Below are 14,655 nucleotides of genomic sequence, written 5' to 3'. Positions count from 1 at the left end.
ACCTTGGGGTCCAAAACCCCATTGAATTTTCCTTTTCATTTTCTTAATCAAATTTCAATGAATAATAACCATACTTAGACCACATTTTGCAAATAACTAATCTCACCCCACATTTTCTAAATCTCATGCCCTTGAGGCCTCTTTCTATTCTTCAAACTCCAATTTTCAAACTTAAAATCAACCAACAAAAACAAAAACATTTTTGAGAGAGAACTACGGTGGATTTGATCCCTTAATCGGGTACGTAGGCAAGGAACAAAATTCCTTCAATTCAAATAAAATAAAAATTCAAACACATTCTTCTCCCTCCAATTCTTCACTTAGAACATTCTTAGGTTTAATAAACATTTTCAAAATAGCATTTAAAAATAAAGCGCGCGCGTAGAAATTAAAGACGGTTCCTATAGGTTACTATAGTCGTTATGGGTGCCTAACACCTTCCCGTAGCGAAAACAACTCCCGGACCTCGATTCTCAAGGGTTTTGCTTACTTTTTCCCTTCCCAAGAAAAAATAAGATATCACCGGTTAGAAAGGTTCAAACGTAATCAATGTTTGACACCCGAAAACCAAGATAAAACACAAATCAATAGTTGATTAGGATAATTTTGAAATACCCCTACTAGAAAATTACCTAGGATATCTAGCATGAGTGTTAAACTCGGCATCGGGTACATTAAAATTACAATAAATAAAAACTCTCTGAACAATTCATAGAACTTCTCACCTGTTAACTCATAAATAGTACCACTGACGTGTACTTTATATGGTCCAGCTACTTCTGCTCCTTCATCAAGTACCATCCTGTCGTATAAGAACTCGTATATCTGAAATAAATAAAAGGGATTGGGGTGAGACAAGATGTCTCAGTGAGTTCCTCCTATCCTAGGTTGTAGGCAACCTCGGGTAAACTAGGATCGCCATCTGTTTTTAAACTTAGCCCATTTTGAGTTTATACGATTTCATTACGCATAACTGAGCGATTAGGGGATAACTAGAATCGCTGTTTGAAATACTACTTTGATTATATAACACATATAGTCATACTCATAACCTTAATTATAACCATAATCACCATAATCATAATAATAATAATCATAAACATATCTCCAATATATCGTATTTTGGTATAGCTTACATTTTGACATACTTATCTGGGTATGTCTCTGATCCTTTTTTTTATAACAACTAGTTTCGGCCGGAGTTCCATAACTAAAATTCCACATTTCCAACTATTGGTAAAAATGCCCATGAACTATTGCTTCGTAGTTAATTCATTCTAAACATAACTTTCATGTTAATATGCGTATGCTATGTTAGTGCTCATGTTGGAGGGTCCTTAGAATTTTTCCTTGGTTCCATAATTGAATATATTTTATATTTTTCTTTCAATTATTAACATAATAATTCTTGACTTAAAATTTCATATCATTAATTATACATTTCAAAATGTGCGTATATACCACATTATCTCTTCGTTGTGGCGAACGGAGTTTTCGTATTCGTTACTATGACCCGTACGTCATAGGCTACATTATCTCTTCGTTGTAGCAAACAGAGTTTTCATATTCGTTACTATGACTCATACGTCATAGGCTACATTATCTCTTCGTTGTAGCAAACGGAGTTTTTTCTCAATATTCTCATTTTCTTTCTTTCTTTCTTTCTTTCTTTCTTTCTTTTTCTATGAGCATGTTACTCATTTCAATTTTTCTCCTCATTTCCATTTTTCTGTGATTTTCTATAATTCACTGTGAGCATATTACTCATAGGTTGCATTTCAAATTTTCTTTCAAATCATTTCTATAAGTATATATGCATCAATTGCGTTGTTAATTTCCCTCCAACATTTATACTAACATCAACATACTTATTAACATAAAAGATATTTTAGAATACACTAATAAGGATACCTAATTCAAAAATAATCATTCTACTGTCTCATATTTATTCTGTTTCAAATGTACCATTCATATGGCATAATAGTCATGCTATAATTATGCCAACTTATTCTAATAACTCATAATCACACATTAGCAATTTAATGGTATAATTTACTACCCAAGGGTGGGTTTTCTAACTAAAGGAACTCACCTCGAATCACTCTTGGAAAAATTGCAAAGCATCTTATCAACAGCCTGCAGATTCTGCTATCTCCAAAACTACATAATCAAATTTTCAAAATAGCTTATGCCTTGACTTATAGGTCTTGACTTTTCCAAAACAGTCCAACCCACTTGTGACATACTCCTAACTCATCAACCAGCATATAGAAAAATTAACATTTCAGTCCCATAAATAATCTCTTTTGGAAACTTTAATCCCTTTTAATGCCTCAGCTTATAGCTTCTACTTCTTGGCAGCTCATGATTCGTTTTCCAAGCTTCAGATCAAAAGCCCAAACCCTAGCTTCAATTTATCTTGCTTCTAATCCCCAAATAAACCATGACTAAAGCTTCAAACACACCATACCTTAACCCACAAGCTTGATTTTGCTACAAAAGTGAAATAGGAAATGGTGGGAGGGAAAAGAAAGGAACACGTGAGAGGAAGAGGAGAGAAAGGAGAGGTGCTAATTTTTTATTTTTTTTTTTTTGTGAAAGAAGAGTGTAGAAAAAATGTGGCAAGTTTAAGTTTTGTCCTATTTGTACCCCTTTTTGTGCAAATGACCAATTTTCCCTTTCTACACTATTCTTCAAACTAAAATATCCGATAAAATGCCGTAAAAGTTTTAAGCGGAATATTCCATTTCCCGTAGTCCGTTGGTATAATATGATTTGGTCCTGAAAAGTCTTTTGCGCAATTACCATTTTGCCCTTCACTTAAAAATTCTAAGGATAAGTAACTGATATTGAATTTTTACATGCGGGGTATTACAAATTTGGTAAAATTGCTATGACATTTGACTACTTTATTCCATTCCTTAATATGTGTACAATTGGTTAAAGCGACTCTCATTTTGAAACGAAGGGAGTAAATTAATTGAATTGAAAATAGAACAATAAATAGAAAACAATATGATAGAGAAAAAAGTTCATGTATACTATAAAACAACTTATAATTTATGAAAATTTTTGCTTGCAAAATGAATTTCGGTTTGAGAGAGAAGAGTGATATATATTACTCCATCACTTCATTTTTAAATGTCGATACACGTTTTGTGTTTCTATTTAACTACCGTTTTGAAAGTCTAAGAGTACAAATTATCAATTACACATTTTCTCAACTACCCATTCTTACTCCTTTTCAATAAACTAATTAATAATAGGCTAAAATATGGTATTGGTCCCTGCAAAATAGGTCAGTTTTGGTTTTAGTCCTTGCAAATTTTTTTTATGGTTTTTGGTCCCTGCAAAAATAGGTCAGTTTTGGTTTTAGTCCCTGCAAATTTTTTTTTATAGTTTTTGGTCCCTGCAAAAATATGTCAGTTTTGGTTTTAGTCCCCTGCAAAATTTTTTTTTTTATAGTTTTTGGTCCCTGCAAAAATTTGTTTTTGAAAATAGTCCCTGACCCCAATTATGTGATGATTTGTCACTTTTGTGCATATGTGGCATATGTGCTTACTTAATAAAAAAGAATATTATTTTTTATAATTTATATAACAATAATTATTTTTTAATTAAAAAATAATAATAAAACAGATACAATAATTATTTTTTAATTTATAAAAGTGACAAATCATCACATAAATGGGGTCAGGGACTATTTCCAAAAATAAATTTTTTTGCAGGGACCAAAAACTATAAAAAAAATTGGAGGGACTAAAACCAAAACTGACCTATTTTGCAGGGACCAATACCATATTTAAGCCTTAATAATATATATTTGGAAAATTCAAGTTTCATTTTCAAACAGAGTTTGTTTTATTTTAAACTTATTATGATAAAAGTGATAATGTAAACACAAATAAAGGGAACTAACATACATAGATTATTTTAGCAATTGTAATCTCACTCAAGATAATCATAAACTACCCAAAGAGGTGGGTTCTACAACTAAAGGAACTCACCTAATCACTTTTCTAACAACTTTAAAGCAGTTTAACCTTCATTGAGCTTCTGCCATCTTCGACTTCAGCTTCAATCTCTAATCTATTAATTCAAACATGTCCAAACAGCTCCGCAATCACACTTCGAAACGTAACAGATCTTACCATTACTACTTACTCATCTTTCTTGGCTTCTATAGGTTGCATAACATTTTATCTTCTTATTTCACAAATTTGACACTTAAGGTTCGGGAGGTGTGGCTGATCTGACAGGGCTTAACTAGATTGTGTTGACCACCACTCAGTAACCACATTAAGAAGTTAACTTCATCAGTTCCAAAATGGTTTGCTTAATCCTCAGTTAATTCACTTAACAACTCAAACATTAAAATCCTGCTCGTTCCAAGCGTTCAAGTCCCTCACTTCTTACATCCTCTACTTCTACTGAGAGCTTATGGCAGCAATTAATCTGGGAGTTATTCAAGAGCATAATGGAAATGTTTTAAGGTTAAGACGGAATATGTCAATATCGTTTGACGTGTGGTTGAACGGTATTTCATATGTGGATACAAGAGAAGTAAGTGATCCGATATGAAGCTTTCAAGTGGACGACTAAGATTTTATTAACCCCATGGACATGTTGGATAAGTTGAAGTCACAACTGAACAAATACTTTGTTCATCTTGGTGAAAATTAAAAAACATGTTATGTTGGTGTACAATAACCATGCATATATTTGGGGGATGATAATGACCAACGAAAAACTTTTTATGGTCCTCAAATACTTCAAGATGATGGCGATGTAGTATCCATGTTTTCATAGATATTGTTGAAAATAATAAGGTCTCTCTTTGGGTTCGTTCCAACTTCGAGTGTCTAGATTGTCATTAGAGATTTGATGTCAATTTATGGAGTTTTCAGTTATTTAATGTAATGTCGTGTAATATGTTGTCAATTTATGTAATGTTGAATTTTAATCATTTGTGTATTGTGAATGTAATGTCGAATCGTTGTGATGTTCTTGAATTATGAAAGAAATATGACATTTAGACCGGTCATTTTCTGTTCTGGTTGTTAATTTAAACGTTGTAAACATTTATGAAGGATTTGATTTATTTTCAGATTTTGTCTAATAAAAACATTTATTACAAGATCGGCTGGTAACAACCGTTGGGGAGAATGAACCGTGTAAATGAGTTAATTCCAGGGTGTCCTAGAACAATTTTTGAAGGCTGAAATAGGTCGTGAGTTTAGCTCAGTTGCTAGGAACAATGCATAATATATACAAGGTCATACAAGATCGGAGGTTCAAACCAACCCCCCAACCACTAGGCATGGCAACAAAACCCATACCCACGGTTTGTTGGAACAAAATGTGTTTAACAATGAACCTTAAAGAGTTTTGATGATAACAAGGTATTAAAAATTGTAAATTGGACTAGCTAATATTTGTTCAAGTGTACAGGACCATAATTATAAAGTTACATCATCATTGGTTCTGAATGAGCAAATAAAGAGCAAAAGGAAATGAAGCTTAGATGATTCTGAAGGCAAAGCGCTCCTGAAGTCAAGCTGCTCCTGAAGAAATAGCGCTCCTGAAGTAAGCTGCTCCTGAAGAATAGTGCTTCTGAAGACAAGAGGTCCAGAAGCCACATCATCAGAAGCTGCGTCATCAGAAGCTGCAGAAGTCACATCATCAGAAGCTGCATCATCAGAAGCTGCCTTATCAGAAGCTATTTCACCAGAAGCTGAATCTCAACTGGATTTGCAAAAGATTCAAGAATTGAAGAATTATCAATGCAAAAGCTGTCTATTGGATTCGAAAACACAAACAAAGGATTAGTGGAGTTTTGCAACGGTCATTTCAAAGGTGTTTGAAGGCTTGTGCTTGCAATTTGGACGAAAGCGTTGACATTGTACTTTGTACGAATTGTACAACCACGTTCTCCACTACTCTGTTTTGTGTCCACGCTTCAAGACAAGAAAACAGCTTCAGAATACGGTCTCGCCTGCATAGATGTTCCTTTGGATAAGGAATGGATTTCAAATTGGTTCTTCATAGGACAACAACCAAATCAGGCAAAAGATCATTGGTGAAAGATCAAGCTTCAACAACGACTCTTTGGTGTGCTGGCAATTTCACAACGTCTCTTTCACACCTCTATATAAAGGAGTGAAGACCTAGAGAATTGGTAATGCAAGAACGCTGAACGAAAGACTCACAAGATTTTCACAAGTACCAAACCTCTGCTGAAATTGTTCTGCATTCACTTAGAATTTCTGTGTCTCAAAGTCATATCTTAGAAATTCTTAAGTCCATTGAGTCTGTATCTGATTTGTATTGTGAGCACCTCTGATTGTATATCAAGTGTTCAACCTTAAACAATTTTCTGTGTAATTTTGTTTAGTTAGGAAGTCTCTTGCAGTTGTGCTTGAGCAGGAAGTCTCTTGATTGTGTTCTTGAGCAAAGGAAGTCTCTTGCTTGTGTGCTTGAGCATTGGAAGTCTCTTGCTTGTGTGCTTGAGCATTTGTAATCAGATATTACTCATAGTGAAATCTCCTTGGAAGTGCAAGGGGGACTGGACTACTTCCGGATTGTGGAAGGAACCAGTATAATTGCTTTGTGTCGTTCTTCTTCTCTCTCTCTGTTTTATTCCGCTGCATTTAGATTCTGATTATCACTTCAGAAGCTGTCTCGCTTAGCTTCTGATCAGTGTGTTCAGTTTTTAGGAGAAACGAAGAATTTTTCTAAAACACAATTCAACCCCCCTTCTTGTGTTTTTTTCTCACCTTCAATTGGTATCTAGAGCCTTGGTCTGTTGTGTAACACTTAACCGTGCAACAGTCAAAGATCTGAGAAAAACATGTCTACTCCTCCTCCTACTGGTTCTAGTGATACTAGCTATAAACATGTCTCACATGATTATAGTGATAGTAAGAAAACCAGTGTTGGAAAAGTTCCAAAGTTCAATGGAGATGCTGAAGAGTTCTCTTGGTGGAAGACCAACTTTTACAGTTACATCATGAGCCTGGATGAAGAATTATGGGATATTCTGGAAGATGGTGTTGGTGATTTAGTCCTTGATGAAGAAGGAGCTGCTGTGGATAGAAAGAAACATACTCCAGAACTGAGGAAACTTTACAAGAAGCATCATATTATCAGAGGAGCTCTTGTCACTGCCATACCCAAAGCAGAATACATGAAGATGAGTGACAAATCCACTGCTAAAGCTATGTTTGCTTCTCTCTGTTCAAATTATGAAGGGAGCAAGAAGGTCAAAGAAGCAAAGGCTCTCCTGCTTGTACATCAGTATGAGTTATTCAAGATGAAGGATGATGAAACTATTGAGGAGATGTACTCAAGGTTTCAAACCTTAGTTTCTGGGCTACAGATTCTAAAGAAGAGCTATGTTGCTTCTGATCATGTAAGCAAGATACTCAGAAGCTTACCTGCCAGATGGAGACCAAAAGTGACTGCCATTGAGGAAGCTAAAGATTTAAACACTTTAAGTGTCGAAGATCTTGTTAGTTCTCTCAAAGTTCATGAGTTAAGTCTTAATGAACATGAGTCTACTAAGAAGAGTAAATCAATAGCTCTTCCATCCAAAGGCAAGTCATCAAAAGCTCTCAAAGTGGTTGAATCTGAAGAGGAAGAACAGTCAAGTTCAGATTCTGAACCAGATGCTGCTGAAATGGCCATGCTCTCAAACAGACTTCAATATCTGGCCAAGAAGAACAGAAAGTTTCTCTCCAGAAGGGGTAACTCCAGAAGCTCAAAGAAAGAAGATCAGAAGGGATGCTTCAACTGTAAGAAGCCTGGACACTTCATTGCTGAATGCCCTGATCTTCAAAGAGAAAAGTCAAAGGACAAGTCAAAGAGGTCTACATTCAAACCAAGCAAACTCAAGAAGCAGATTAAGCAGAGTTTAATGGCAACCTGGGATGATTTGGGTAGTGAATCTGGTTCTGATAAAGAGGATGCTGATGAAGATGCAAAGGTAGCTGTTGGGTTGGTAGCAACAGCAACTTCAGAAGCTGGATCAGATTCAGACTCAGAAGATGAAAACGAGGTATATTCCAAAATTCCCAGAGATGAACTTGTTGAGTCACTTAAAGAACTTCTTACACATTTTGAAGTAAGAACCAATGAGTTGAAGGATTTAAAAGAAAAATATGCTGATTTGGTACAACAGCAAAAATCAACTCTATTGGATCTGAAAGCTTCTGAACAAGGACTTAGGGGCTTTGACTTCATGTGTAAAACATATGAAGATCAGCTCAGGTTCTTATGTAAGAAGCTACAAGAAAAGTGTAATGAAAAACCTTTAAGTAACCATGAAATTGCTCTTGAAGATTTTATTATATCTGGCATTGACAGAAGCAGAGTAGCTTCTATGATTTATAGCATTTACAAGAACAATGGCAGAGGAATTGGTTTTCCAGAAGTGAAACTTGAGAAAACCAATCTAAAATCTTGTTGTGAATGCATCAAGGAAGGTCTGAAAACATTCTTTGTACCAGAAGGGGCTGAGTTGGAAACTGTTGTTCAATCAGAACCTGAAGCTTCTAGTCCTAAGGCTAAGATTACTTCAACGCCAAAGAACTCTAAGTCAAAGGCTATGATCAAATCTGATTCCAAGACTTCAAAGGTCAGGATCCTGAAAAGATTAGAACCTATTCCTCAGAGTCTGGTGAAACCAAAATCTGGGGTTCTGAAGTCTAAGTTTCAGAAGAAGATAGTTACTGCTTCTGAAGTACCAAAACCTAAGGTGATGGTTAATCAGAAGCAACCCAACTCACAGCACAAGGTACAAGAAGTGAAGAGTAAAGCCTTAAGTACTAACCTTCCAGGACCCATAGAACAATGGGTACCTAAATCTAAAAATGTCAATGATGCAGGTATGTCTAAGAGCAGTACCAAAGCAAAGATCATGGTACCTAGACAGCGGTTGCTCAAGACACATGACAGGAGACAAGTCCATGTTCCTCAGCCTAACAATGAAAGAGGGAGGAAATGTGAAATTTGGAGGCAACCAGTCAGGCAGGATCATAGGTACAGGAACTATTGGTAATTCCTCTACCTCAATTAATAATGTATGGTTGGTAGATGGTCTTGAACATAACCTTTTGAGCATTAGTCAATTTTGTGATAATGGTTATGATGTGCTTTTTGAAAAACCCAACTGTACAGTAATCAACAAGGAAGACAAATCCATTGTGTTCAAGGGAAAGAGAGTTGACAATGTCTATAAAATCAATTTTTCTGAACTGGCTGATCAGAAGGTGGTTTGCCTACTATCAGTGAATGATAAGAAATGGATGTGGCACAGAAGGTTGGGACATGCTAACTGGAGGTTAATCTCTAAGCTTAGTAAGTTACAACTTGTGAAAGGGCTATCAGACATTGACTATCATTCAGATGCACTCTGTGGTGCATGTCAGAGGGGGAAAATTGTGAAATCATCTTTTAAAACCAAAGACATTGTTTCAACCTCAAGACCTTTAGAATTACTCCATATTGATTTATTTGGACCAGTAAGTACTGCATCCTTATATGGAAGTAGATATGGATTAGTCATTGTTGATGATTACAGCAGATGGACTTGGGTGAAATTCATAAAGAGTAAAGATGTTGCGTGTGATGTATTCAGTAGCTTCTGCACTCAAATTCAATCTGAAAAAGAATCAAAAATTTTGAAAGTCAGAAGTGATCATGGTGGAGAATTTGAAAATGAGCCATTTGAAGCTTTTTGTGAAAAACATGGAATTTTCCATGAGTTCTCTTCTCCTAGAACACCACAACAAAATGGGGTTGTAGAGAGAAAGAATAGAACTTTACAAGAAATGGCCAGAACCATGATTCATGAAAACAATTTACCAAAACATTTTTGGGCAGAAGCAGTGAATACAGCATGCTATGTTCAAAACAGGATCTATATTAGACCTATTTTGGAGAAAACAGCATATGAACTCTTTAAAGGAAGAAAACCCAATATCTCTTACTTTCATCAATTTGGATGTACTTGTTACATTCTGAACAACAAGCTCTACCTAAAGAAATTTGATGCCAAGGCCCAAAGAGGAATCTTCTTAGGTTACTCTGAAAGGTCAAAGGCATACAGAGTGTATAATTCAGAAACACTTTGTGTTGAAGAATCTATGCACGTTAAATTTGATGACAAGGAGCTTGAAGATAAAACTTCAAAGCAAGGTGAAAGTTTTGCAGAGATACAGGTTCCTGAGGCTACTCAAGAACCTGATCAGATAGCTGAGTCTGAAGATAGTCCAGAAGCTGAACCCACATCAGAAGCGCAAGATGAAACTGCTTCTGATGAAGCACAAGATGGCTCACATCAAGCAGATCCTCCCAGAAACACATTCAAACACAAGTCTTCACATCCTGAGGAGCTAATCATTGGAAACAAAGATAGTCCAAGAAGAACAAGATCACATTTCAGACAAGAGGAGTCAATGATTGGACTAATCTCAATGATTGAACCTACAACAGTTGATGAAGCACTTTCAGATGATGGATGGATCCTAGCTATGCAAGAAGAGTTGAATCAATTTCAAAGAAATGATGTGTGGGATCTGGTACCCAAACCTCAGCACAAGAACATTATTGGAACAAAATGGGTATTCAGAAACAAGCTGAATGAGCAAGGTGAAGTAACAAGAAACAAAGCCAGGCTTGTTGCACAAGGGTATAGTCAACAAGAAGGCATTGATTACACTGAAACGTTTGCTCCAGTTGCAAGATTGGAAGCAATCAGGTTACTTCTTTCCTTTGCAGTTAATCATGGCATAATATTATATCAAATGGATGTCAAGAGTGCATTTCTAAATGGTGTCATAGAAGAAGAAGTGTATGTCAAGCAACCTCTTGGATTTGAGGATATTAAATATCCTGACCATGTTTTTAAACTGAAGAAATCACTATATGGCTTGAAACAAGCTCCCAGAGCTTGGTATGATAGACTAAGTAATTTCTTAATCAAAAATGGTTTTAAAAGAGGACAGGTTGACACTACACTCTTCAGAAGGACCCTTGAGAAATATATTCTTGTTGTGCAAATATATGTTGATGATATAATATTTGGTTCTACTAATGCATCTCTTTGCAAGGAATTTTCGGAGTTAATGCAGGATGAATTTGAAATGAGCATGATGGGAGAGCTGAAGTTCTTCCCGGGCATTCAAATCAATCAATGCAAGGATGGAGTCTATGTTCATCAATCAAAGTACACAAAGGAGCTTCTGAAGAAGTTCAAACTTGAAGATTGTAAAGTGATGAACACTCCAATGCATCCTACGTGCAATCTGAGCAAAGAAGATGAAGGAGCTAAAGTAGATCAGAAGCTGTATAGAGGTATGATTGGTTCTTTGTTATACCTCACTGCATCTAGGCCAGATATTTTATTCAGTGTATGCTTGTGTGCAAGATTCCAATCAGATCCTAGAGAATCTCATATGACTGCTGTCAAGAGAATCTTCAGGTATTTGAAAGGAACAACTAATCTTGGACTCCTTTATAGGAAATCCTTAGATTATAAGCTAATTGGATTCTGTGATGCTGATTATGCTGGTGATAGGATTGAAAGAAAGTCAACCAGTGGCAATTGTCAATTTCTGGGTGATAATCTTATATCCTGGGCTAGCAAAAGACAAACAACTATTGCTATGTCTACAGCAGAAGCAGAATACATTTCAGCTGCAAGTTGTTGTACACAACTACTTTGGATGAAACATCAGTTGGAAGATTATCAGATAACTGCTAACAGTATTCCCATTTATTGTGATAATACTGCTGCTATTTGTTTGTCTAAAAATCCAATTTTGCATTCAAGAGCGAAGCACATTGAAATCAAACACCATTTTATCAGAGATTATGTTCAAAAAGGAATTTTAGATATACAATTCATTGATACTGAAAATCAATGGGCTGATATATTTACTAAACCTTTAACTGTTGAAAGATTTGATTTTATAAAGAAAAATTTGAACATGCACTTTGTATCTGATTAAATGCTTGCTTGCTCCTGAATAGGATTTTAGGTTCTGAAGTTAGTTCAGAAGCGGTAGTCCATCAGAAGCTCTTTATTGAGGTTCTGAGGAAAACACGCTTCTGATGATGACGTCAGCATCTGAAGTCCAGAAGCTGGATTTGTTGCTTCTGAATAGTTGAATTAGTGGAAACGTTGGAAGTTACCTTTTAAAAAGTAACTTCTGGCCCACTAACTTGGTAGTTACTCTGTGAACTTCTTACGTGGCCTGTATGTGTTGGTGTATAACTAAAAGGGCAATGATGATTTAATAGCTTTGAAAGTACTTTTCACGCGCCCCCAATTTTGTCATTAATGTTATGTTTGTTTGTCTCTTTTGAATTGCAATCGTTTTACTTTTAACACTTTGTCAATTCACACACTACTCACTCACAACAAACACATTTGCTCTCAAACCTCTTGCGAAGTAAGCGCATTCTCTCAACCTTAGAACCCTAAAATCTTCATCTTCTTCAAATCTTCGTCAATCATCAAATGGCATCATCAAGCTCAAAAGTTTCAGAATCTACATCAAACAAGCAAAGCGTATCAGAATCTGGGTCCATCTACAAAGAGAAGACTATGGATATTCCATGGAAATCCTTAATAGTTCAAGTAGAGTCACCGGTGGATTTTGCTTCACTCAAGAAGTATGAAGTAAACATGGAAGGATTGATAGAGACTCAGATGCTGTCTGAGTATTTCAAGATGCTAAATGGGCCAACATATGTGAACTTGGTCAAGGACTTTTGGTTAAAAGCTGAAGTGTACAATGAAAAGCCTGCAAAAGTCGTAAGCAAACAAGCTGGGTCAAAGAAAGGGAAAATGGTCATGGATATGAATCCTACATCATTTGATAGCTTAGAAATAAGGTCTGAAGTGATGGGCATTCCTATAACCATCACTGAGGACGTTATAGCTAAAGCTTGTAGGATGGATGCAGAGGGAAGATTCCAAGAAATAGTCAGGAAGGAAGATGTCCTGCTACAAGGTTACTACAACACTCTTTTGGGTGGGAAGAAAGATGCAAAGCCTTCTGAAATGGAGATTCACAACAGGATGTTGGTGAAATTCAGTAATGATTGCTTCTTTCAAAGAGCAGGAGGATCTGACCAACCCAACAATCAACAGAAGCTAGCAATTTACTTCATGGCTATTCTGGAAAAGATAAACTTCCCAAGATATGTAATGGATCATCTCTGCTGGGCCATAAATGAAAGCACTATCAGAGGAAGAAAACAAGTACCCTATGGAAGATTGCTGTCTGAAATCTTTTATCAAGGAAGGGTGTTGGAGTTCTTAAAAAGGACAAGGAGTGCTTCTGATAGATGTTTCGAAGTCTCTATTGCTGAAAGGACTATCAGTAGCAGGAGCTTATGCTCTATGAAGTTCATCAAAGAAGCCCCTAAAGATGAAAAGTGGTTAGAGATGACAACTGCTGAAACTGAGATAATCAGGGACTTTCCTCCCATCTTTAAGGAAAGTGACTCTGATTTCCTAGTTCAATCAGTAGCTGAGTACGTCTTGGAGGAAGATGCGAGGTCTCAGGAGGAAGCTGCTATTGCTAAAGGGAAAGGCAAGAAGGCCAAAGCAGTTGCTGTGTCAGAAGCTGCTGTTTCTGATGCACCTAAAGGGAAAAGGGCCAGAACTAGTTCTGAATCTGATGCTGCTCCTACTAAAGGGAAGAAGGCCAGAACTAGTACTGAGTCAGAAGCTGCTAAACCTGTTTCTATCAAGGAAAAAGGAAAGATGCAGAAGGTTGATGCTGCTTCTATTCCACAGAAGAGGAGAAAAGGTAAGGCAGACTTGGTAATCACTCAAGAGCAGCTGGAGGAAGCTCTTGAAGAAATGGAAAAAGAAGAGGCTGATCCCAAGCTGAAGAAGAAGAAGGCTCCCCTTCAACTTGTGAGTCCTATGGTTGAGATGACTCCAATAAGGAAAAGGATGGCAGATGAACGTGCTTCTGAACTTATTTCAGACAAAAAGGATCTAAAAGCATAATACACTCATCAAAGAGATGAAAAGCTCAAGGCCTTGGGTATGGAAGATTGTGATAGGTACTTCAAAGAGAAATTGGCTGAAGTAAGAGTCATTGCTGGTAAGCCTTCTGAAGACAATGAGGAAGACGATATGATGCTCATTTTTGAAAATGCTCCAGAAGAGGGAACTTCAGAAGCAGTTCCTCAATCTGCTGGTCCACAGAAGATCACTTCTGAAGCTGACCCTGCAGATCAGGTAATCCAGATTCCAGTCACCTCTATCCCCATTTCACCCTCTTCACCATCAGCACCTGAACCATTAGAAGACACTTCTGTCTTAGACAATCTTGCTCTCCACTACTCAGGTGAGTTACCCATAGACAAATCTACCTCAGAAAAGGCCTCTGAAACAACTCCAGAAGCAGCTGCTTCTGAAAATGTTGTTTCAGAAAACCCCCATCAACAAACACCTGAACCACATAAACCCACAACACCCCCACAATCACCAACAGCTACCATTGACCCCCAACTCAACACTCAAACATCATCTTCACCACAACAACCACAAACTGAAACTGAATTTCAACCTTTACCTGAACACTCCCCAGAACCAACTCCCATAGATGTTGACATCTCTCTAGTCAATGT

The sequence above is a fragment of the Medicago sativa genome, chromosome 5, assembly GCF_051527215.1.
Source record: "Medicago sativa cultivar Bolivia chromosome 5, Bolivia_mono, whole genome shotgun sequence".
Classification (NCBI taxonomy): Eukaryota; Viridiplantae; Streptophyta; class Magnoliopsida; order Fabales; family Fabaceae; genus Medicago; species Medicago sativa.
The sequence above is the reverse complement of the archived record's forward strand: the minus strand, read 5'-3'. Positions refer to the sequence as shown.